Here is a 25,678-nt window from a genome sequence, read left to right on the forward strand (position 1 = left end):
GCAGACAGACCTGTACTGAAAGGGGAACTAGTGCTTTTCAAAATCACTCTTTAAAGTCTCCCCCACTTCAAAGGCATTTTGGGTATATAAACTGGGTCTCTGACCCACCAACTCAGACACTTCTGGACCTGAACCTGAACCTGCAACCTGGCTGCCCAAAGGACTCATCTGGACTGCTTTGCTGAGAAGGACTGCTGCCCTGCTGTTGCCCTGCTGCCCTGCTGACCTCTGACTTACCTGAGAAGTGCTCTCCAAGGACTGGGTTGAGCTTGCCTCCTGTATTCAGAAGTATCAGGGCTAAAATGTCAATCTCTTCAGGAAGCATTGTGCGCCGAAAAACTGACGCACAGCCTGCTGGAAACGATTTACAGCCTACCTTGTGACCGAGAAATCTCCACACAGTTGAACCAGAATGATGCAACCCAACTTCCTGCCTGCCTTGCGCCTGCCTTGCGACTGAAAATTTGATGCACCACCCTGCCAGATCGATGCACAGTGAAACCAGAATGACATAGCAGATTTCCCGAGTGGAAAAATGATGCAGCGCCTGCCGTGTGACAGAAAACTTGCTGCATTACACTACCGGATCGATGCAATGCCTGTGACTTCTTCCAGCACACCTGGATTTCCCTGCATTGTCCCTGGGCGTCAAAAAGATCCCTGCATCACAGTGAAAAACAATGCAAGCCCCTTGCAGCGTGGAAAGAAACGACACATCATCTGTGCCGCATCTGAAAATCCAACGCGCTTCACAGTTTTCCACGCATCTCCTACTCTTATCATCACATGTCCGGCCGATAAAGGTGGAAATATAGGCGGTCATTACAACATTGGTGGTAAAAGCGGCTTACCGCCGTGCAGAAGACCGCCAACACACTGCCGCGGCTGCGGAAATCCGCCACAGCTATGATGACCCACAGCACGGAATCTGCCAAAATTCAGACACCCACACAAGTCCGCCACACCAAAGGTCAGTAGGAAACTGGCGAAAACAAAACCTCCACCGTCACGCCAACAGAAATACGCCCACAGTATCATGACACACGAATCCACGTGGCGGTCTTTCAACCGCGGTATTCCATTGGCGGTACACAGCGCTGCGCTCAAAATACACACACACATACAAAACACAGCCACATTGGACAAATCGAAATACACACACCTGATACACATATACACACCACTCCCACACACCCAAAACAATATAAAACACACACCCACATCACCCACAAACACCTACGACCACAATTACTGAGAGAAGGCCAGAGAGGGACACCACCATCAACAATACTAGCATCCACAGGCACACAACAGCATCACCCACATAACTTCTACGCACCTCACACTACACACCACTACATATCAGCACACTTATCAACCCACATACCACCCCACACATCACCTACACCACCCCATGGCACGGCAAAGACACCCTAGGTTCTCGGGGGAGGAGCTCAGGGTCATGGTGGAGGAAATCGTCCGGGTAGAGCCACAGCTATTCTGATCACAGGTGCAGCACACCTCAATGGCATGGAAGACGGAGATATGGCGTAGAATAGTGGACAGGGTCAATGCAGCGGGACAGCACCCAAGAAATCGGGAGGACATCAGGAAGAGGTGGAACGACCTACGGGGGAAGGTGCGTTCCGTGGTCTCAAGACACCACCTTGTGGTTCAGCGGACTGGCAGCGGACCCCCACCTCCTCCCCCACAACTAACAACATGAGAGGAGCAGGTCTTGGCAATTCTGCATCCTGAGGGGCTCGCAGGAGTAGGTGGAGGAATGGACTCTGGTAAGCTACATCTTAACTATTACATCCCCCACCCTACCTGCATGCCAGCACATACCTCCACCCTCACCCTCATCCCATCACTCTAACTCCTCACAAATGTCCCAACATCACAAACCACACATCCTAACACCAAGCCCTGCATGCAACAACAAAGCATGGACACCCATCAGTAAAGCATGGCCATTGCACATACCCATACAACCCCCCTAAACCATCATCACACAAGGTCCCACACAGGAATGCAAGCACTGGGGTACAGGGTCACCCACCCATTGCACACCATGGTACACACAGATGTAATAAACATCCTTTTATACCTGCAGGACCCCTACCCAACGTCACCAGACAGGAGGGTCCACACATGTCCCCACCACCAACAGAAGAGTCCCACAGTGATGACAGCACCTCTGTCCAACTGGATCTAGAAGACCAGCCGGGCCCATCGGGGACCTCGGGACAGTCGGTTCCCCTCACCCATTCGCAGGGCACCACAGAGCTTCCCCCTCTGGAAACACCAGCACAGCACCCACCCAGCGGGCCCATATACCCGTCCCCAGGACACGTCAATCAGCAGTGTGGATACCCAGCGCCTGCAGGAGGAACAGTATTTGGGCTTCAGGGAGGAACTCAGAGCCATCAACTCCACCCTGGGCACCATCGTAGGGGTGCTGAAGGAAGTACTCAACACCAGGAGGGACACTGTGGCACTACAAGGGGCCCCTGACACTAGCCTGGACAATGAACTGCCCACCACCTCCGCCAGCGCTAGTGGACAGGAGGCACCACCACAGGACCACCACACCAGCACCCCACCCCCTGCAGAGGGAGAACCACCTTGCAAACGGTCCCCGACATCCAGGACAAAGACAGAGAACGATGCCAAGACCCCCGCCAAGAAACGAGACCACCCTGAATGTAATCCTTCTGTCCCACTTTGTCACCCTGTCCATCCTTAAACTACCCCAGCTCCACTTCCTATGCCCTTTTGGGTAATGCACCTGTGAGACTAATAGTCTGGACTCTGCTATGGACATTCCTCTGCCATCACCCCTCACCATTTTGCTACCCCCTCCAATATTGAGCACTAATATAAACAGCCTTAACGCACAAAACAATCTGGAGTCAGTCTGTGATTTCGGAATAGTGTAAAGCTTAAAGCTAAGTTGTGAAGCATACAGCAGACCACAATGATCTGGCACACCTTCTTTAGTGAGTAGAATAGGGTTCCACCTGTCATATGGAGGCACCTGAACCTGGCCTTCAGGAGGATGGAGGTCAGTTCGATCACCCTCCTAGTTCGCCCATGGGCCTCATTGTAGCGTTCCTCTGCCCTTGTCCTGGGATTCGTCACTGGGGTCAGTAGCCATGACAAGTTGGGGTAACCAGAGTCACCTGCAAATGACGATGGACAACTGTTAGACACACACTAACCTGTAGGGATATCCCCAGACAACCATTCCCACTGTCTTGCTTCCAGGTGCTCACCTAATAGTCACACAAGGTGCCTCTGGAGTTGACCCATCACATAAGGGATGCTGCTATTCCGCAGGATGTAGGAGTCATGCACTGAGCCAGGGATCTTGGCATTCACATGGGAGATGTACTGGTCTGCCAAAGATACCATCTGTACATTCATCGAATGATAACTCTTCCGGTTTCTATACACCTGTTCACTCCTGTGGGGGGGGGACCAAAGCCACATGTGTCCCATCAATGGCACCTATGATGTTGGGGATATTTCCCAGGGCATAGCAGTCACCTTTCACTGTAGGCAAATCTTCCACCTGAGGGAAAACGATGTAGCTCTGCATGTGTTTCAGAAGGGCAGACAACACTCTGGACAACACGTTGGAAAACATAGGCTGGGACATCCCTGATGCTATGGCCACTGTTGTTTGAAATGACCCACTTGCAAGGAAATGGAGCACTGACAGTACCTGCACTTGAGGGGGGATTCCTGTGGGATGGCGGATAGCTGACATCAGATCTGGTTCCAGCTGGGTACACAGTTCCTGGATTGTGGCACGGTCAAGTCTGTAGGTGATGATCACATGTCTTTCCTCCATTGTCGACAGGTCCACCAACGGTCGGTACACCAGAGGATGCCGCCATCTCCTCACATGTCCCAGCGGACGGTGCCTATGAAGGACAACAGCGAGCACAGAGTCAGACAACTCAGAGGTACGTATCCACAGCTTACACAGAACACCAATCATAATCCAAAAAGTGGCCTGTATGTGTGTTGAGTCTAGGCATAGGTATGTGTGACGCAGTTAAAAATGAAACCATGTGGGCCCCTGAAATGGCGGCTGCCTGACCTGTAAAGTGGGACAATTGGATGTGAGGTAACTGCGCTGGCGTTGTACACCATCGCGGTAGGCGGTCGAAGACCGCGGCGCAATGCTGCATTAGTTAACATTGGACCCTATGGGTTCCAGGAGCCAATGACGATGTACGCCGGCGGTAATGGTACGCACCGCCACGGACGTGACCGCCATTTTCGATCTGTTCAATCACTCGATACCTGATCTTTGACAGTAGAGGACCTACACTGCAAGTGCTGCTGGTACCTCAGTCTTGAAGAGACAATGGCTCGAGTGTCTGGGGAAAGGGCCCCTGCCTTCACATCGGAGGAGTTGGAGAAACTCGTGGATAGGGTCCTCCCCCAGTACACGCTACTCTACGGTCCTCCAGACAAACAGGTAAGTACAGTGGGAACATGCTGTATGGGCTATGCCTGTGTGGAGAGGGGTGGATGTAAGAAGGAAGGGGGGAGAGAGCCGCGTGCATGGAACGTGAGTGCATGTGCCACATGCCAAGGGTAGGGATGGGGGCCAATGACTGTGACGGTGCAGTTGGTAATAAGTTTCTCCTCCCCCTGTACAAATCATGTAGGTCAGCGCCCACCAGAAAAAATATATTTGGCGTGCCATCTCCAAGGACGTCTGGACCCTGGGGGTCTACCACAGAAGGAGCACCCACTGCCGGAAAAGATGGGCGGACGTTCGCCGCTGGAGCAAGAAGATGGCGGAGGCTCAGCTGGGGATGGCCTCCTAACGCAGGAGGGGTACCCATCGCACCATGACCCCCCTGATGTTCAGGATCCTGGCGGTAGCGTACCCGGAGTTGGATGGGCGCTTGAGGGCATCACCACAACCATTAGGGGGTGAGTACACTCTCATCCTGCTGATTTTGTGCTCAGTGGAGGTGTCTGGGTGGGGAGGTGGGCTGTGACCACTTGACGACCCTAGGGTAGGTCGCTTCCCCTGCCACTGCAGCTCCACCTGCCCAGGCTCCTGACACCTCCCAGCTAGACCAGCTAAACCGTAAGTACTCCCCCCGCACAGCCCCTCGCCCAGCCCCGCGCTACTCACCTCTCTTTCCCTGTACTTCTGTCTTTTGCCATCCACTCCCTCCTCCAACCTTTCTCTGCACCTCTGCTCTCCATTTCCCTTCGCTTTATGCTCCTCCTCCTGGTAGCCATCTTCCTCCGCTCTCTGCTCCTCCTCTGCAGCCCACTTGCTGTGTGTTCTGCTCTTCCTCTGTGCCCCGCTCCTCTTCCTCACCGCGTTCTCTTCCTGCTTTGCTCTTCATCTGTGTTCTTCATTTCTCCTCTTCCTCACCGCGTTCTCTTCCTGCTTTGCTCTTCATCTGTGTTCTTCATTTCTCCTCTTCCTCACTGCGTTCTCTTCCAGCTTTGCTCTTCATCTGTGTTCTTCATTCCTCCTCTTCCTCACCGCATTCTCTTCCTGCTTTGCTCTTCATCTGTGTTCTTCTCCTCCTCTGCACCCCGTTCTGCGTGTTCTTTCTTCTCCTGTGTTCTACTGTGCTCTTCTCCTCCTCTGCACCCCGTCCTGCGTGTTCTTTTCTTCTTCTGTACTCTTCTCTGCGTGTTCCTTTTCTTCTTCTGTGACCTTCTCCTCATCTTCTAGACTCTTCCCTCCTCTGCTTCTCTGGTCTCTCCTCTTCTTCTTGACTCTTCTCTCCTCCACTTCTCTGGTCTCTCCTCTTCTTCTTGACTCTTCTCTCCTTCCTCTTCTACTCCTCTCTTCTTCTTCCTGACTCATCTCCTCCTCTGTAATCCCCCCTTCCCTATCTTTTTTTCCCTTCCCTTCTACCTGACCCCCTGCCCTCTGCTTTCCCGCCGCCACCTCCCGCTCGGCCCCGCCCCGCTCCCATTCGTCGCCCCCCCTCCCGCTTCCCGCCCCCAGCTGACCCCTCCTCCACCCCTCCTTCCTCTTATGGCAGCCGCTGCGCGGCAGAGTCAGTGACTCTTGACCCTAGGGTAAGTCGCTTCTCCTGCGCTGCAGCTCCACCTGCCCAGGCTCCTGACACCTTCCAGCTAGACCAGCTAAACCGTAAGTACTCCCCCCGCCCAGCCCCTTGCCCAGCCCCGCGCTTCTCACCTCTCTTTCCCTGTACTTCTGTCTTCTGCCTTCCGCTCTCTCCTCCAACCTTTCTCCGCACCTCTGCTGTCTCTTCCGGCTTTGCTCTTCATCTGTGTTCTTCATTTCTCCTCTTCCTCACCGCGTTCTGTTCCTGCTTTGCTCTTCATCTGTGTTCTTCATTTCTCCTCTTCCTCACCGCGTTCTCTTCCTGCTTTGCTCTTCATCTGTGTTCTTCTCCTCCTCTGCACCCCTTCCTGCGTGTTCTTTCTTCTCCTGTGTTCTTCTGTGCTCTTCTCCTCCTCTGCACCCCGTCCTGCGTGTTCTTTTCTTCTTCTGTACTCTTCTCTGCGTGTTCCTTTTCTTCTTCTGTGACCTTCTCCTCATCTTCTAGACTCTTCCCTCCTCTGCTTCTCTGGTCTCTCCTTTTCTTCTTGACTCTTCTCTCCTCCTCTTCTTCTTGACTCTTCTCTCCTCCTCTTCTGTGGTCTCTCCTCTTCTTCTTGACTCTTCTCTCCTCCTCTTCTCTTGTGTCTCCTCTTCTTCTTGACTCTTCTCTCCTTCCTCTTCTACTCCTCTCTTCTTCTTCCTGACTCCTCTCCTCCTCTGTAATCCCCCTTCCCTCTCTTTTTTTCCCTTCCCTTCTACCTGACCCCCCCGCCCTCTGCTTTCCCGCCGCCACTTCCCGCTCAGCCCCGCCCCCCCTGCTCCCATTCGTCGCCCCCCCTCCCGCCCCCAGCTGACCCCTCCTCCCTCTTATGGCGGAAGCTGCGCGGCAGAGTCAGCGACCCTTGACCCTAGGGTAGGTCGCTTCCCCTGCCGCTGCAGCTCCACCTGCCCAGGCTCCTGACATCTCCCAGCTAGACCAGCTAAACCGTAAGTACTCCCTCCGCCCAGCCCCTCGCCCAGCCCCGCACTACTCACCTCTCTTTCCCTGTACTTCTGTCTTCTGCCTTCCGCTCTCTCCTCCAACCTTTCTCTGCACCTCTGCTGTCCATTTCCCTTCGCTTTCTGCTCCTCCTACTGGTAGCCATCTTCCTCCGCTCTCTGCTCCTCCTCTGCAGCCCACTTGCTGCGTGTTCTGCTCTTCCTCTGTGCCCCGCTCCTCTTCCTCACCGCGTTCTCTTCCTGCTTTGCTCTTCATCTGTGTTCTTCATTTCTCCTCTTCCTCACTGCGTTCTCTTCCTGCTTTGCTCTTCATCTGTGTTCTTCATTTTTCCTCTTCCTCACCGCGTTCTCTTCCTGCTTTGCTCTTCATCTGTGTTCTTCATTTCTCCTCTTCCTCACCGCGTTGTCTTCCTGCTTTGCTCTTCATCTGTGTTCATCTCCTCCTCTGCACCCCGTACTGCGTGTTCTTTCTTCTCCTGTGTTCTTCTGTGCTAGTCTCCTCTGCACCCCGTCCTGCGTGTTCTTTTCTTCTTCTGTACTCTTCTCTGCGTGTTCCTTTTCTTCTTCTGTGACCTTCTCCTCATCTGCTTCTCTGGTCTCTCCTCTTCTTCTTGACTCTTCTCTCCTCCCCTTCTCTGGTCTCTCCTCTTCTTCTTGACTCTTCTCTCCTCCTCTTCTGTTGACTCTCCTCTTCTTCTTGACTCTTCTCTCCTCCTCTTCTCTGGTCTCTCCTCTTCTTCTTGACTCTTCTCTCCTTCCTCTTCTACTCCTCTCTTCTTCTTCCTGACTCCTCTCCTCCTCTGTAATCCCCCCTTCCCTATCTTTTTTCCCTTCCCCTCTACCTACCCCCCCGCCCTCTGCTTTCCCGCCGCCACCTCCCGCTCGGCCCACCCCCCCTGCTCCCATTTGTCACCCCCCCGCCTCCCGCCCCCAGCTGACCGCTCCTCCCCCCCTCATCCCTCTTATGGCGGCCGCTGCACGGCAGAGTCAGCGACCCTTGACCCTAGGGAAGGTCGCTTCCCCTGCCGATGCAGCTCCACCTGCCCAGGCTCCTGACACCTCCCAGCTAGACCAGCTAAACCATAAGTACTCCCCCCGCCCAGCCCCTCGCCCAGCCCCACGCTACTCACCTCTCTTTCCCTGTACTTCTGTCTTCTGCCTTCTGCTCTCTCCTCCAACTTTTCTCTGCACCTCTGCTGTCCATTTCCCTTCGCTTTCTGCTCCTCCTTTTGGTAGCCATCTTCTTTTGCTCTCTGCTCCTCCTCTGCAGCCTACTTGCTGCTTGTTCTGCTCTTCCTCTGTGCCCTGCTCCTCTTCCTCACCGCGTTCTCTTCCTGCTTTGCTCTTCATCTGTGTTCTTCATTTCTCCTCTTCCTCACTGCGTTCTGTTCCTGCTTTGCTCTTCATCTGTATTCTTCATTTCTCCTCTTCCTCATCGCGTTCTCTTCCTGCTTTGCTCTTCATCTGTGTTCTTCATTTCTCCTCTTCCTCACCGCGTTCTCTTCCTGTTTTGCTATTCATCTGTGTTCTTCATTTCTCCTCTTCCTCACCGCGTTCTCTTCCTGCTTTGCTCTTCATCTGTGTTCTTCTCCTCCTCTGCACCCCGTCCTGTGTGTTCTTTCTTCTCCTCTGTTCTTCTGTGCTCTTCTCCTTCTCTGCACCCCATCCTGCGTGTTCTTTTCTTCTTCTGTACTCTTCTCTGCGTGTTCCTTTTCTTCTTCTGTGACCTTCTCCTCATCTTCTAGACTCTTCCCTCCTCTGCTTCTCTGGTGTCTCCTCTTCTTCTTGACTCTTCCCTCCTCCTCTTCTCTGGTCTCTCCTCTTCTTCTTGACTCTTCTCTCCTCCTCTTCTGTGGACTCTCCTCTTCTTCTTGACTCTTCTCTCCTCCTCTTCTCTGGTCTCTCCTCTTCTTCTTGGCTCTTCTCTCCTTTCTCTTCTACTCCTCTCTTCTTCTTCCTGACTCCTCTCCTCCTCTGTAATCCCCCCTTCCCTATCTTTTTTTCCTTTCCCCTCTACCTGACCCCACCGCCCTCTGCTTTCCCGCCGCCACCTCCCGCTTGGCCCCGCCCCCCCGCTCCCATGCGTCGCCCCCCTCCCGCCTCCCGCCCCCAGCTGACCCCTCCTCCCCCCCTCATCCCTCTTATGGTGGCCACTGCGCGGCCACGCCGCTGGGCAAGCCCGTCCGCGCCTGGACTGCGCCCAGCGCCACGACCCCTGGCCCCCAGCACTCCCAAACCCCACAGCACCGCTACGAACCCACCTCCCACCTCCCTCCACGCTCTCAACCTGGGACGCTCCAGAACCTGCTTCCAAGCCATCCCTAAACGCACCCATGGACCCTTCGCATGCCTCACCTGCAAACTCACCTTCCACCGCGACTGCACCCCGCCCGCCAGTCCACGCGCCAATATAACCACCTCAAATGCATCCTCATCAATGCACGCTCCGTCCACAAGCACGCCATTGAACTATGGGACCTCCTGGACTCCACCGCACCGGACGTCGCCTTCATCACTGAGACCTGGATGAACGCCTCCTCCGCCCCCGACATCGCCATAGCCATCCCCGACGGCTACAAGATCACCAGGAGAGACCGCACCAACCAAGTCGGTGGAGGAATCGCCATAGTTTTCAAGGACTCCATCAACGTCACCACCTCCTCCGAAGACACCCTCCTCGACGACACCCCCCTCGCCGCTGAACACATGCACTTCCAGATCCACACCGACCCCGGGACCACCCTCAGAGGAACTCTCATCTACAGACCCCCTGGATCTCGCGCCCTCTTCAGCGAATCCATCGCTGACTTCATCTCCCCGCACGCCCTTGCCTCGCCAGACTACATCCTCCTCAGTGACCTCAACTTCCACCTGGAGCAGAACAACGACCCCAACACCACCACCCTGCTCGACAACCTCGACAACCTCAGTCTCAAGCAAATGGTGAACACCCCCACCCACATCGCAGGACACACGCTCGACCTCATCTTCTCCGCCAGCAACCACGTATCCTTCAGCCACTCCTCCGTAATACACTGGACCGACCACAGATGTGTCCACTTCACCTTCAGACGCAAGACTCTCCACCTCCGCACACAACCCATCCCACGCAGACATTGGAACAAAATCCCCACGGAACAGCTTCTCTCCACTCTCAGCGACAACCAACCCACCTTCTCCACCGACCCCAACGACGCAGCCCTCAGCCTCACTCATTGGATCACCAACTGCGCGGACAACCTCGCACCCCTCAGACGCCTCCTAAGAAAGACCAGCACCAGGAAACCTCAATGTTTCACAGACCCTCAAAGAATAAAAAAAAACTGCCGTACCCTCGAGAAAGCCTTGCGCAAGGACCACACCGCAGAAAACATCTCTGCCCTCAAAAACGCCACCTGCGAACACCATCAGCTGATCCGCACCACCAAAAGAAATTCCTTCACAGACAGACTGGACAAGAACACTCACAACAGCAAAGAACTCGTCAACATCGTCAAAGAGCTCTCCAATCCTAACGCCAACTCCAACTCCATCACGCCCTCACAAGACCTCTGCAACTTCCTCGCTACCTTCTTCCATCGTAAGATCACCGACCTACACGACAGCTTCGGACACCAGACCCAGCCAACCACCACAGAACCTACAATCCCAGCCATCACCCTCAACGCCTGGACTCACATCAGCGCGGAGGAGACCGAAGCTACCATGAACTCCATCCACTCCGGTGCCCCCTCGGACCCCTGCCCACACTTCATCTTCAACAAAGCCGACGACATCATCGCCCCGCATCTCCAGACCATCATCAACAGCTTGTTTGCTTCTGCCACCTTCCCTGAGAGCTGGAAACACGCAGAAGTCAACGCCCTACTGAAGAAACCTACGGCAGACCCTAGCGACCTGAAGAACTTCCGCCCCATCTCGCTCCTCCCCTTCCCTGCCAAAGTCATTGAGAAGACCGTCAACAAGCAACTGACCAACTTCCTTGAAGACAACAACCTACTCGACCCCTCTCAGTCCGGATTCCGAGCCAGTCACTGGACAGAAACCGCCCTCATCTCAGTCACAGACGACATCAGAACTCTGATGGACAACGGAGAAACAGTCGCCCTCATCCTCCTCGACCTCTCAGCTGCCTTCGACACCGTCTGCCACCGAACCCTAACATCCCGCCTGCGCTCCACCGGTATCCAAGGACTGGCCCTGGACTGGATCACCTCTTTCCTCTCCAACCGCTCCCAAAGAGTCTACCTCCCTCCATTCCGCTCAGACCCCACCGAGATCATCTGCGGCGTCCCACAAGGCTCCTCGCTCAGCCCGACTCTCTTCAATGTCTACATGAGCACCCTCGCTGACATCGTACGCAAACACAACATCATCATCACCTCCTACGCTGACGACACTCAGCTGATACTTTCCCTCACCAAGGACCCCACTGGCGCCAAGACCAAGCTGCAAGATGGAATGAAAGAAGTCGCAGAATGGATGAAACTCAGCCGTCTGAAACTGAACTCAGAAAAAACGGAATTCCTCATCCTCGGAAACACCCCGTCCGCCTGGGACGACTCTTGGTGGCCCACAGCCCTAGGCACTGCACCAACCCCCTCAGACCACGCACGCAACCTCAGATTCATCCTGGACCCGCTTCTCACTATGACCAAACAAGTCAACACCGTATCATCCTCCTTCTTCCTCACTCTCCGCATGCTCCGAAAAATCTTCAGCTGGATCCCCGCCGACACCAGAAAAACTGTGACCCACGCCCTCATCACAAACTGCCAGGATTACGGAAACACCCTATACGCAGGAACCACTGCTAAACTCCAGAAACGTCTGCAGCGAATACAAAATGCCTCCGCCCGCCTCGTCCTCAACATAGCCCGCAACAGCCACATCTCCAACCTTGACCTCTTTCCCACACCTCCCACACCCCGTCCGTCTCCTAGGTCCCGAACTAGCACCTCAGCCACAACATCTCCGGGACCAGTTGTGCCTGTAGTCACCGGAATATGGAGTGCACCGGCCACCAGGGCAGCCAGTGTGGCACGGAGCCACAGCACAGACAGTCCCCCACCTGTGAAGCATCAGAAGTTGGCCAGTGCCCGGCGGTAGAGGGGGAAGACTCCAGCCAGCAAAGCCGCTCCCAGGGGTCCCGGTGGGAGTGTGGAGTCAGCTGTGACACCTTCCAAGGTGGAGAAGGGCCACAAGAAAGCAGGAAAGTCTGCGAAGAGCAGCACAACAGAGGAGACCACCATCATCCCCGCTGCCCAGGAGGCCTCAGCCGTCATCCCCGCTGCCCAGGAGGCCACAGCCATCGTCCCTGCTGCCCAGGAGGCCACAGCCATCATCCCCGCTGCCCAGGAGGCCACAGCCATCATCCCGCTGGGCCAGAGAGGACGGCCATCACAAGCCCCGCTGGGCTAGAGAGGACCGCCAGCACAAGCCCCGCTGGGATAGAGAGGACCGCCAGCACAAGCCCCGCTGGGCTAGAGAGGACCGCCAGCACAAGCCCTGCTGGGACAGAGAGGACCGCCAGCACAAGCACCGCTGGGCTAGAGAGGAGGACCGCCAGCACAAGCCCCGCTGGGCTAGATAGGACCGCCAGCAGAAGCCCCGCTGGGCTAGAGAGGACCACCAGCACAAGCCCCGCTGGGCTAGAGAGGACTGCCAGCACAAGCCCTGCTGGGACAGAGAGGACCGCCAGCACAAGCCCCGCTGGGCTAGAGAGGACCGAGGACCACAAGCACAAGCCCCGCTGGGACAGAGAGGACCGCCAGCACAAGCCCCGCTGGGCTAGACAGGACCGCCAGCACAAGCCCCGCTGGGCTAGAGAGGACTGCCAGCACAAGCCCCGCTGGGACAGAGAGGACCGACAGCTCAAGCCCCGCTGGGCTAGAGAGGACCGCCAGCACAAGCCCCGTTGGGACAGAGAGGACTGCCAGCACAAGTCCGCTGGGCTAGAGAGGACCGCCAGCAGCTGAGTTACTGCAAAGGAGCCCGCCGCTCCAAGCACCGCTGAACAGGGCACCGCCGTCTCAAGCACCACTGAACAGGGCACCGTCACTCCAAGCACCGCTGAACAGGGCACCGCTGCCACAAGCACCACTGGCCCATGAGCACCAAGGGCACTGACGCTACTGAGTCCGTCACGGGCAGAATGAGGCACTGGGCACAAAGCCCCCCCCGAACCGGTGGAGAGATACATCCACTACCTCAGTCCTTAGCAGGATGAAGCACTCTGGGCACAAAGCCCCCTCCAGAACCAGTGGAGAGATACATCCACTACCTCTGTCCTTAGCAGGATGAAGCACTCTGGGCACAATGCCTCCTCCAGAACCAGTGGAGACTGTAACCCACTTGAGAGACTGTGGCTTTGTACTCCCCAGGATTGAACAGTCGGCAACCCACCCACTGTAGAGACTTGAGAGACTGTGGCTTTGCACTCCCCAGGATTAAACAGTGGGCAACCCACCCACTTGTGAGACTTGAGAGACTGTGGCTTTGCAGTCCCCAGGATATGGCAGTGGGCAACCCACCCACTTGTGAGACTTGAGAGACTGTGGCTTTGCACTCCCCAGGAAATGGCAGGGGGCAACCCACCCACTTGTGAAACTTGAGAGACTGTGGCATTGCACTCCCCAGGATTGAACAGTGGGCAACCCACCCACTGTAGAGACTTGAGAGACTGTGGCTTTGCACTCCCCAGGATTGAACAGTGGGCAACCCACCCAATGGTGAGACTTGAGAGACTGTGGCTTTGCACTCCCCAGGATATGGCTGTGGGCAACCCACCCACGTGTAAGACTTGAAAGACTGTGGCTTTGCATTCCCCAGGATATGGCAGTGGGCAACCCACCCACTTGTGAAACTTGAGAGACTGTGGCTTTGCACTCCCCAGAATTGAACAGTGGGCAACCCACCCACTTGTGAGACGTGAGAGACTGTGGCTTTGCACTCCCCAGGATATGGCAGTGGGCAACCCACCCACTGTAGAGACTTGAGAGACTGTGGCTTTACACTCCCCAGGATTGAAAAGTGGGCATGTGGCCCTCTCGTGGATTTGGCGTCGTGCACTCAACCGGCTGAGGTGCCCCCCTTTCCCTCCCCCTGAGGTGCCTGTTTTCTTGCTCTCTGATGCCCCTGTAGTGTTCTCTCCGTCATGGTCGGGGATCTTGTGTGGGCCTCGCCCATACAGTGTGGGCCCAGTGTTCCACAGACTTAATTGTAGCACTACCTGGACTACTATGCTTGGTGTATATTTTATTAATGGTGTATATTTATATTTTTGCATACTTGATTTTAATATATTACTATGGTTACACTCATTTCCTTTTGTCTTTGTATTCTTCCGGGGGGGGTTGGAGGGTGTAACTATCATGTATTAATATGTACTAGTGTGTGTGTTGTAGTGGGTGAGGGTGGGGGTGGGGCAGTTGCATGTGTGTGTCCCTGTTTTTTCCCTCCCCTCCCCTGTGTCGTAGGTGCAGTACTCACCGTGGTCTTCGCTGCTGGCATTCGTGCTCCTGGTAGAGGAGCAGGAAGACTATTGTAGGGAGAATTTGGAGTTCCGGCTCCATGGTCTCCTAGTTCCTCGTGGGGTGTGTAGAGGTGAGCGTTTTCCCTTTTAATCCTGTTTCCACCGTGTTTTTATCCGTGGTAAATCCGCCCCGGAAAAGGTGGCGGATTGGCCTGTTGTGATACTATGGGCGGTACTTTGTCCTTCGCCTGTCTGTTGGGGGTGTCCGCCGTGCTGTTTGTTTGTAGCGCTGTGGCGGTCAGAGTGTTAAAGTGGCTGTCTTTGTTGGCGGTTTCCGCCACATCGTAATTGCAAATTTTTTACCGCCGGCCTGTTGGCGGTCTTACTGCCGCTTTCAACCCAACCGCCAGAGTTGTAATGACTACCATAGTGTTTTTACCGAATGACAGATATATATTGATGAGGTCATGCGTTAGTTAAATAACACTTGCTTTTATATGACCATTACTACAGATATATATGTCAGTAGTATTACAGGAATTTGGCAACTTTTGACAGAATGGAAGGATAAAGGTCTATTAATATGGGAAGAATATTGCTTTCTAAAGAAAGATTTTCCTAAATTACCGGAGTTATACATTCTTCCAAAGATTCATAAAGATAGGAATCATCCTCTGGGTAGACCAATTATTTCTTCTTGCGATAGTGCATTGGAGAATGTATCGAAGTATGTTGACTTTTTTTTTAGGGAATTTGTAGTTAACTTACCATCATTTGTTCGTGATACCAAAGATTTTTGGGGGAATTGGAAGGTATTGTCTGAGAAGATGATTTTGTATTATTAACTTTGGATGTTATTTCCCTATACACTATGAACATGAAAAAGGCATACAAGCTTGTAGATATTTTTTACACACAAGATCGCTGGCACATACTGACATGATCATCGATATGATGAAATATTGTCTTACCAATAATATTTTTCTTTTCAATGGAACATTGTATAGACAAATCCTCGGTACTGCTATGGGGGCTTGCTTTGCTCGTAGTTTTGCCTGTCTTTTCTTAGGTTGGTGGGAAGAGGAGATATTTAAGGATGAGGTAAGGTATCCAGAAACAAAACAGGCTGTTTTGTGACTTTGATATATCGATTATTTGTTCATTATTTGGAAAGGAACTGAAGATGAAGCAAAAAAGTTCATTGATAAACTTAATAACAATGATTTGAATATTATACTGACATACAATATGAGCAAATCATCAATTGAATTTTTAGATACTAAAGTTAAGATCAAAGATGAGATGATTAATACAGAACTCTTCCGTAAGATTACAGCAGGTAACAGTGTATTGCATGCTTCTAGTGGGCATCCAGACAATTTGAATTGGAGTATCCCATATGGAGAACTACTGAGGGCTAAGAGAATCAGTAATACTGATGAGGTATTTGAGAGAGAGCAAAAAGATATGATTTTGAGGTTCAAGAAGCGGGGATATCCTAATTGGGTGATTAAGAAGGCTACTGAAAAAACAAAGGAGTGAAAAGAATACATACTTTATTTGAGAATACAACTAAAATAAAGGAAGATGATACTGAAAAGATCAGATTGATTATGATTTACAAAGAAGATACTGCACAGATTAAGAAAATTGTCTCACAAAAATTGAATATTTTGAGGAATGATCCTACTATTGGTAATTTAATTCAGAAAAGACCACAGATTGCATATAGAAGAGGATGGAGTTTTCGTGATAGTTTGAGATCTAATGATATCACTACTATTCCTCAAATTAGTGAACAAAATCTACAGGGATTTTTTCCCTGTGGACATTGCAAGGCTTGTCGTAATAGCATTATGCATAAAGAATATCCTACATGTAAACCAGGAAGTATGAGGCAGATTAATCAATCTTTGACATGTAGTATCCCATTTACCATCTATATACTACAGTGTTCTTGTCATCGGTGGTATGTGGGTAGTACTAAACACAATGTAAAAAAGCGTATCCTGGAACATATGTGAGCTATTACATCAAAAGACGTACATTATCCTGTAGCCAGACATTTTGAAGAAAAACACTATTCTGATTGTTCTCTGTTGTCATATTTTGGTATTGAACATGTGCCATCTTACCAGAGAGGTGGCAATAGAGAACTCATTTTACGTAAAAAAGAATCTAGATATATTCTGGACTTGGAAACTAGGATGCCCAACGGATTGAATACTGGTGAGGAATTAATTACTCACCTGTATGAGGATTAGAGGATTTTTTGATGATGTAAAGAAATACATGTGTGTATATATATATTTTATGTATATTCATATTTTTTATCCCTTCAAAATGTAACACTAATAATTGTTTGTGAGGTTATATTATTTTGTGTTGAGGTTCTAGTTATTTATTTGTCTAGGAATGTAATTAGTCTATTTTATATCTTTACAGGAAGATGGGGGTTAGATGGAGAATAGATGGATTTCTGTTATCTTCATTTCCTTTTGTCTATTTATAACTACACTTGGTGTATATGGGTGTTTGATATACAGATAAGGATTGTTTGCACATTTGATTTTCTTGTTTTGTGTAATGTTGGTTAGATAATCATATGATAACTTAAATGTGTTGTTGTATTTTAAACAGGCCTATATTTAATTTTTATAGGAGATATAATTTGTTTTAGCTAATTCATGTATAGATATGAGAATCTGGATGGGGGTAATATTATATATCCTAAAAGGTATTTATTGGCTTTTAGATTACGATAATTTATCGAGATTCACATGCAATCCTTATATACTATGGTTATTTCAATTCCTCCCTTCCAGAGCTGATGGGTATGGATTGAAGATAATTTGAAAATAATTTAGAAAAAATATATTTTTTAATTATTTGACACATTATTTTGGAGATATTTCTTTGATAAATAATCTTTATGATCCTATATTTATGAATTGTCGAAGAATTCATTTTTGGTATAAGATTAGTAAGAGACACTGTGATGAACGATTGCATGTATGTCTTGTTTTCTATTTCTTTTTTCCTCCTTTGGTCCTGTTTCTAAGCAACTGAACATAATTTATTTAACTATTTGTTGATTGGAGGTGATATTCACGTGATCAAGGCTGCAGAGACAGCCAAAACGCATTGTGATTAAAGCCTTTCTGCCTTACTTCCTGAAGTCCTGAGTGTGCGATTCCTATCGTTTTCTTTTGGATATATATATATATATATATATATATATATATCAAGTTTACAGTTTAACCTGACTGCCAACCAAAGACTCCATTTCTAACACTGACTTTCTCAGTAAAACATACTTCCCAACAGGAGCAGCCTGTCAGTTAATTCCCTTCTGGTCAACTGCAGGGTTCCATAGTGTTCTAAAGAAAAACTAGAGCACAAAGAGTCTTACTTGTGAAAAACGTGTGACATAAACTGGTAAAATTGTAGACACTTATTTTAGAAAACCACAAAACGAGGGGGTTCATTTTGTCATAAAAATTATGGGTAGTGGTGTAGTAAGAAAAATATGACACATTTTCTATGAGTTCTCAAACAAATTCCTCTACTATTTCATTAAAACATTCTGAGATGCAGACAAAAACAGGCACTTTCAACACCTGCAGCAGACTGCCATTCAACTCCCTAGTAATCAGTAGCTTTACTACAGAGTTCTAATGAGCAACTAGAGTGCTAACATTCTGAATTTATGTCAAAGGTGGGGGACATTTGAAAGCCATCTTGTTGGAATCAAAGTGGAAAACTGAAAGCATTTCCTACTGAGGACACTGCAATAAATGAGAAAATTAGGGAGCTTCATAACAAATAAGTCTCCCAAGATGGCCACTAGAGAGAAAAAAGCCCAAATGGGGCATAAATATCACCCAAACATAGCCCAAGCTTAGCCCACTAACATAACTGTGCAAAGCATTTAATGGTTTTGGTTTGTTTTAGTTTTATATAGCACAGACTTGACCAAAAGGTACTGGAGTACTTTACATTGCATCAGTTACATTACACAAGGATACATTCATTTTTGTTTTAGCCATGGGGAGAAGAAGTGATTTGCCCAGAATCACAGAATGTCGTATTCGAATTAGTGTACTGCAGTGGGCCACCTGAGTTGAGCTGCATTACGTTGCATGCCGCAAAAAATAATCCCAACCTGTCTCCCAATCATTAATAGAATATGCAACCCTCCATGCACCAAGGTACTGGCGAAGTTTAATTTGAAAATTGGTAATCTTGTCAACGTGTTTCGGCACTAGCTGTGCCTTGGTTACAATGTCAGCTGAGATTCCTCAAGTGCATTATAAACACACAAAAAACATTCATTTTTGTTTTAGCCATGGGGAGAAGAAGTGATTTGCCCTGGATCACAGAATGTCGAGCTGATGCTGAAACTCAGACCTGGTTCCCCAGTTGCAAAGTCTGCAACTCTGGTTGTAAAATCAGATCCTCTCCCCTAAGTGTAACATATAACGAAGTGATCAATAGAATAAAAAAACATGAAGATAGCAAATCATTTAAAAGTGCTTTGTTTCTATTTGAGAACTCAGAAAATATGTTCTCGTTTTAGTTTTTTAAAGAAGTAGCCATATTTTAAATGGCAATAAGACCCTCTCATTGTTATTACTTCTAAAGGAAATGCTTTAGGTATTGCAGTTCAGAATACATCAAGATGACGTCAGACGTGGCACACTTTTGTAATAAATGTAGAATGTTAGCAATTTACTTATTCATTAGAATGCTATAGGGAGGCATATGTCAGGAGCAAAGACTCAGATGATTGATGGCAAGGAGGAGGATACAGAGGAGACAAGGTGACCACGTGCTGGGCAGGCAGGAGGGGCATGGGAGGGAAGGGGAAAAGGGGCGCAGGGGCAACAAATCAACCATGCAGGACAGGGAGGATAGGCTGTGTCAATATAACAGACCATTGAGGGCAAAAGGAAGAGGCAGTGGCAATACAACCATACATGCCAACAGACATAATTCAGGCAGGGCACTCCTGATGTTTTTAAACCCAAAGACCTTTATTTTTTTCTGTCTCCTGCCTAAAACCTCTTCTTTGTCAATGTAAGTTAATGAGGAGAATCAATTCCCCAGCTTTTTTTTCAAAATCTCCCTCTTACCAAGTTCAAAATGTTGGCAAGTATGGAACATTAGATCACAGAGGGCAGGAGGAATGTGCAGGGTCATGGACTTAGATAACAGAGGGCAGGAGGGAGATGGGCAGGTTTACCAAACTGCTCCTACAGGGCAGGCCTCAGGGGTTGAAGCAGCACAATACACCACACAGGGCAAGAGGGATGGCAGTGCAGCACAAGGGACCATGGAAAGCAATATGTAGGGGACAGGGCCATGTGCATGGACAACAGAGAGTAGAGGGTGAAGAGTCAAGGCAGCAAGCTGACCATGCCAGACAGACAGGAGGGACCGTTGCAGCATAACAGACCATGAAGGGCAGGAGGCTGGGGGCAGGGGCGCCACAATAGACCAGAAAAGGCAGGAAGGAGGGCTAGGAGCCTGCACATGGAAAATGGAGGGCAGGGGGGAAGAGGCAGGGCTGGAGCAGCAAGCTGACCATAGAGGTCAGGTGGGATGGGCACTGGAAGCACAACACACCATGGAAGGCAACAGTGATACTATAATAGCATAGAAACAGACAATGGAGGGAAGGTAGAAGGGGCTCAGGGGCAGCAAGCTGACCACACTGGGCAGATGGAAGGGGTATGGCAGCACAGAAGGCCATGCATGGCAAGGGGGAAAGTTAGTGGCAGAAAAAAGTCTGTGGTAGACAAGAGGGAGGGGGCACGGCATGCCCTAAGGGCCATGGAAGACAGAAGGGAGGGGCAGGGGCTGGACAGAGAAAAGAGAGGGCAGGGGAAGAGGTTTCACAATAGACCACACAGGGCAGGTAGGAGGAGAAGTTGTAGTGCAATATCGCATGGAGGGCAGTAGGGAGTGGCAGCAAAATGGTCTGGAAGACTGGAGGGAGAGGATATGTGCATGGAACTCGAACAGGCAGGGTGGATGTGACAGGGACAGACAATAGCCTTCGGACCATGCTATGCAGGCAAGAGGGGCAGGAGCAGTTCAAAAGAACACTCAGGATTATTTACATGCCCCGTGGCACAGGGCAGTGCTGTGCTGCCCTGCACCACAATGAAAGGGCAGAATTGCACCATATCTACAAGATTTGGCACATTTCTGTCCCTTCCCCCTGTGCTGGTGTACAAATTGCTGTCTGGCGCCTATGCAAGCAGCGTTGCAACATGGTTCAAGGGTCTCTGCATTGTCAGCAGGATTGGTTTGTGCAGGAAGGGGTATCTTCCTACATAAGAACAATCCATGTTTTTTTGCCCTCTTTCTATATGTTCTAGTTATAGTTTCTTGAACTAACTCTATCAATAAAAGTTGAATTTTTATGATCTTGTGCTTGTAAATCTCAACCTGACTTTAACGTTCCCATAACCTTTGGTTTTTTAGTGAATTATAAATATATATATACATATATATATATATATATATATATATATATATATATGGATCACTCATGACATGTTATATGGACCTGAGGCCAATGTTGCTTACTACTAATGCGCAATGGGTTGGGCCAAACAAGCAGAGCTCATAGGTAGTTTGATGCCTTTGGATACTCAGTAGTATTAACAGGGAGAATCGTGGACTCTGTTCTCAGACTAGGAGATGACAAGAAAGTACCCACTCGTCTTGGCCATCACTACAGAAGAGATTGTGCTCCAATAAATCAACAATGCATTCACCTTTGTCAAGAATTTCAGATCTTTTTTCAACATGCAATTGTAAAGAAAACACATTGTCCATCAGCCTGGAAAATAACAGGAACACTGTTGGATACTGCTAACATGGAAGGGGCCAAATGAGTGGAGCTTGTTGGTGATTTGGCACCTTTGCATGCTCCCTTGTCTTAGGCATGTTAGGCCCTAGGGACCCCATTCTAACACAACTGTATTTCTTCAAAGGAGAGGGGGCTGTTCATCCCCCACCTCTGAGCCTATTTTTGCTCCATGTACCAATTTCCCAGAGTTTCCTTTTTAAAAAGGTGGGTTGTCAATGCCTACCCTGGCCACCCACAATGCAGACATTGGGGGTAGGGGGATGCCCTAGGGCCCTTGTGGCCCCACCTGGCTCCCTTCATGCTGTGGGAGCCTGGATTGCTCCCACCTGCCATGAGCAGCTGTTTATTCGTACTGCTTCCTCCAGGTGAGAGCAGTATCTGTAGGCATTACTGATGGTAGGCAGAGATATCAAATCTGCTCCTGTCTGCTGAAAGCAGACTTAGGCCCTTATAAGACATAGGTGGTAAATGCTGTCTACTGCCACAGTGACGGCCGCCAATAGACCATCGCTGTGGCTACCAGCTGACCGTCATATTACGATCATATCTGTAATTCTTCTTCTGGTGGATTTCTGGCTACGGTCATGGCAGCGGATGGTGGTATGGTGGTGCTGCTGCCAGCAGCAGCGCCAGGCCAGTAGATGGCCGCAGACTATATCATAATCCATGATACGGTCTGGTGGTGTTCTGCCGGCAGATGCTGCTGCTGGCAGCAGCGCCCCGTTCCATCTCCTGCCGGAGGACCCCCACAAGCATGTAAGTCGGGGGCTCCGTCAGGGGTGGGGGGTGTTGTGTGTGTGTGAGTGTGTGTGTGTGTGTGCGTATGTTTCTGTGTGCGTGCATGTGGGTGTGGGGTGTGTGGAATGCGTGTGTGCATGAATGGATGTAAGTGTGCGTGTATGTTGTGTTGTGTGAATGCGTGTATGTTTGTATGTATGTCAGTGTGTGTGGATGTGTGTGTGCATGGATGTATGCATGCGTGGGTGAATGTGGGTATGTGTGTGTATATGCGTGTGTATGTTCTGTGCGTGTAGGTGTGTGTATGCCGGGGGTGTCAGAAGAGGGAAGTTGGGGTAGGGCGAGGGGGATAGGAGAGAATTCCCTGGCACTTATAGTGCCTACCGCCATGGTTTTCGTGGTGGTAAGAAAGCCACAAAAATCATAGCGGTGGGCGGGATCATATTCCAGTGGGCGGCCTAGTGACAGCCGCCGGCTGGAGACTTTAGTCTCCAGCCCGGCGGTCATTACCGCTGTGGCGGTCAGTGTGGTACATTGGCGGTTTGGCTTTTGCCAAAACGCCAGTGTCATAATATGGTGGTATGTACCGACAGCCTGTTGGCCGTACTACTGCGACTATAACACCGACCGCTGGGGTCATAATGACCTCCTTTGTGTCTACTTCCATTTGGTGAGTGTTTCAAAAATGGTCCTGCCAGGTGGGAAGAAACACAAGCTTTCCTGCCATGCCAGTGAGGAAAACTGCTCTGGCATATGTGTAGGCTTCCCTGGACACAGCAAGTGAGCCATCCCGGGGAATAGGGTCCCCAGGATCAATAAATGTTCAGGGATTGGGACCCATGCAGCCCACCTCCTGTAAAGTATAGTGGCAGCCCTGGTGAATGGGGTAACCCACGCCTTTTAAAGTCTCTGGTTAAAGGGTTCCCCTCCACTTAAAATAACTGTGGGGTCCAGGGGATGGGGTGTCCAGGGCCAAATACAGCTTAGGGTGAGGGCCATGTGCCCTCTTCCGCACATTTGATTAATTAATCCCTGGGGGATGGGCTCAGGGAGGGAGGCTGCCCACCCCCTCCCTACACTAATGAATCAGGCCCAGGGGGATTGGGTCCCTGGGCCCAAATGTGCCTCAGGGAGGGGAGCCATGCCAGTAGACTGCCGCCAGCTGTTTATGAAAACTAATACAGCCTGGAGGTGTTCTGCTGGCAGGTGCTTCTGGCGGTAGCACCGCCCCATCCCGTCCCCTGCCGGAAGACCCCCTGGATACAGGTAAGTTGGGTTTCCGAATGGGGAGGGTGGTCGGGGTGTTTTGTGTGTGTGTCGGGGGTGTGCATGAATGTGTGAGTGTGTTGTGAATGTGAATGTGTGGGTAGTATTGTTTGTGTGTGTGTGTGTGCATGTGTGAGAGTGCCTGTATGACTGGAAATGTAAATGCATGTCTGCATGCCAGTATGAATGCGTGTATGGATGCGTGCATGAATGAATGGATGCATGCATCTGTGAATGCGTGTATGCCTGTGTGAGTGAGTGTGTGAAAGCGTGGTGTGTGCCTGCGAGTGTGCCTGTATGGGGGGACTGGAAGGGGGGGAGCGTGGATGGAGGGAGGCTTGGGGGGCATCTGGGCAGTGTAAGGCGGGTGGATGGATCTCCTACCAGTGACAGGGAATCTACCGCCATGGTTTTCGTGGTGTTACGAATGCCACAAAAACCATGGTAGTAGGCAGGGTTAAAATGCCGCTGCCAGTACAGTAGCAGCCGCCAGGTTGGAGATCGAAATCTGCGGCCCAGCGGCAGCTACCGCCATGGTGGTCAGTGTGGTACATTGGCAGGTTGGCTGAAGCTATTAAATATTGCTGTGAAGTGGCTAATCCAATCTTTTTCAGAGATATGGCATGTGATTTCGCTGGCTTCAGAGTCAGCAAAAAAAGGGCGATTTACAATGCTTCAAAACAACCTATTATCTTATAATTCGGCAACTTTATATAAATCATCCCAGTCTCTCATTCTAATTTCAGCCTTTGTCTGCTTGAGAGCTTGTTTGAGAGAGCATGTGACAACCAAAAACGAGGCAGCTTTTCTTTTTTTTTTCCTAGTTAACCCTTGTGAAACTACCTTATACAAGTCTCCAAAACTGTTTAAGATGGACATAGGGTCATCTAAAAGAGAGAGGCACCCGAAAACATCTTTCTTGTTTTCTAAAATCAAACTTTTCATAAAGTCTGAGGGGTCTATGGCCTCCCACCTCAGTTGAACCCCCCCTATTTACGGAATAGGAGACTGGAACCAATCTGACAGATTTTTAACCCTGTTGAACACCAGAGAAAAGGAAATAATGGCCATTAAAGGGAAGAGTGAGAATTTCAAAGTGTGACAACAACTGGACTAGGTCTCTTGACAATAAGATAAAATCAATTGTTGAGCTCCTTCTGCTATCTATAAAGGTTGGAAGATTCTGCTTATTGTTCCCTAAAACTTCCAAGGAAGATATTAAATTAAGGGATATGATTAGACGATTTAAGGCCTTGCCATATCCTGTAAACAGGAAGTGGCTAATTTCTATGTCCAAGATATCTGTAATCCCACAAGCTTGCTGCCCAGCCACAGTACATTTTGTAATATTAAAGTCACATGTCTAAATAATGGAACTAGGAGCATTGTCCCTGGTAGTACATTCTACAACCTTTCCGGCCGGCTCTTCTATGATATGTATTGGCTGCAAGATGAAAAAAAAAAAAAAAAAGTTAATTAGGAAAAGACTGGGCTGTGTGGACAGATATAACTTTTAAATTTGATAACGGAGTAGATTGTTTTGACATTTACTGCCCCAACAAAGTTTGATACAAAAACCGCTAAGTCCCCCTCCCCCCTTCTGGCTGCCGCCGGGGTAGCATTGACAAATAAGATCTAAATCGATTAAAATATATATTCTCCAGTGCCCACGTTTCCTGGTATCAAAGAACATCATAACTCCCAAAAACACCCAACTAATTTTCATGTTTGAAGATAAGAGAGACAGATCCCTTCCCCCTCATATTTGGTACTAACGTATTTGAGTTATCAGAAGATTGTACTTGACTCTGTACCATCACCGGTGTTAACACATCAGAATTCTCTCCTATTTGGAAAAGTGATGTTTATATTGCAAAGGGGAACATATTTTGCTTACATAAGCAGCAATTAAAACTTGTTAAGACAAGCGGGGTTGTTGTGTGCTTCAGCAGTAACTACCTGATCAGGCATAGTGTATTCAGGTTGAAAGGATGTGGAAGAGTTCTCTAGTTCAATAGCACGAGCTAGCTCTGCATGAGCTATGCTTTGAGAACTCTTTTTTAAAAACTCTACAGAAAGCTTTTGCAAAGTTTGGAGATATGAAGTTTTGCTGAGACAATTATGCCACCTAGCCTGGTATGCTGGAAACTAAAGATTATTTGGCAGGCTAAGGTGGCTTAAAGAGAGGAAGGAAAGAAGGTATACCCAAATCAAAATCCAGTAGACAAATAAAGGAAAAAGCTTGGAGTTT

Source organism: Pleurodeles waltl, chromosome 11, assembly GCF_031143425.1.
Source record: "Pleurodeles waltl isolate 20211129_DDA chromosome 11, aPleWal1.hap1.20221129, whole genome shotgun sequence".
NCBI classification, from domain to species: Eukaryota; Metazoa; Chordata; class Amphibia; order Caudata; family Salamandridae; genus Pleurodeles; species Pleurodeles waltl.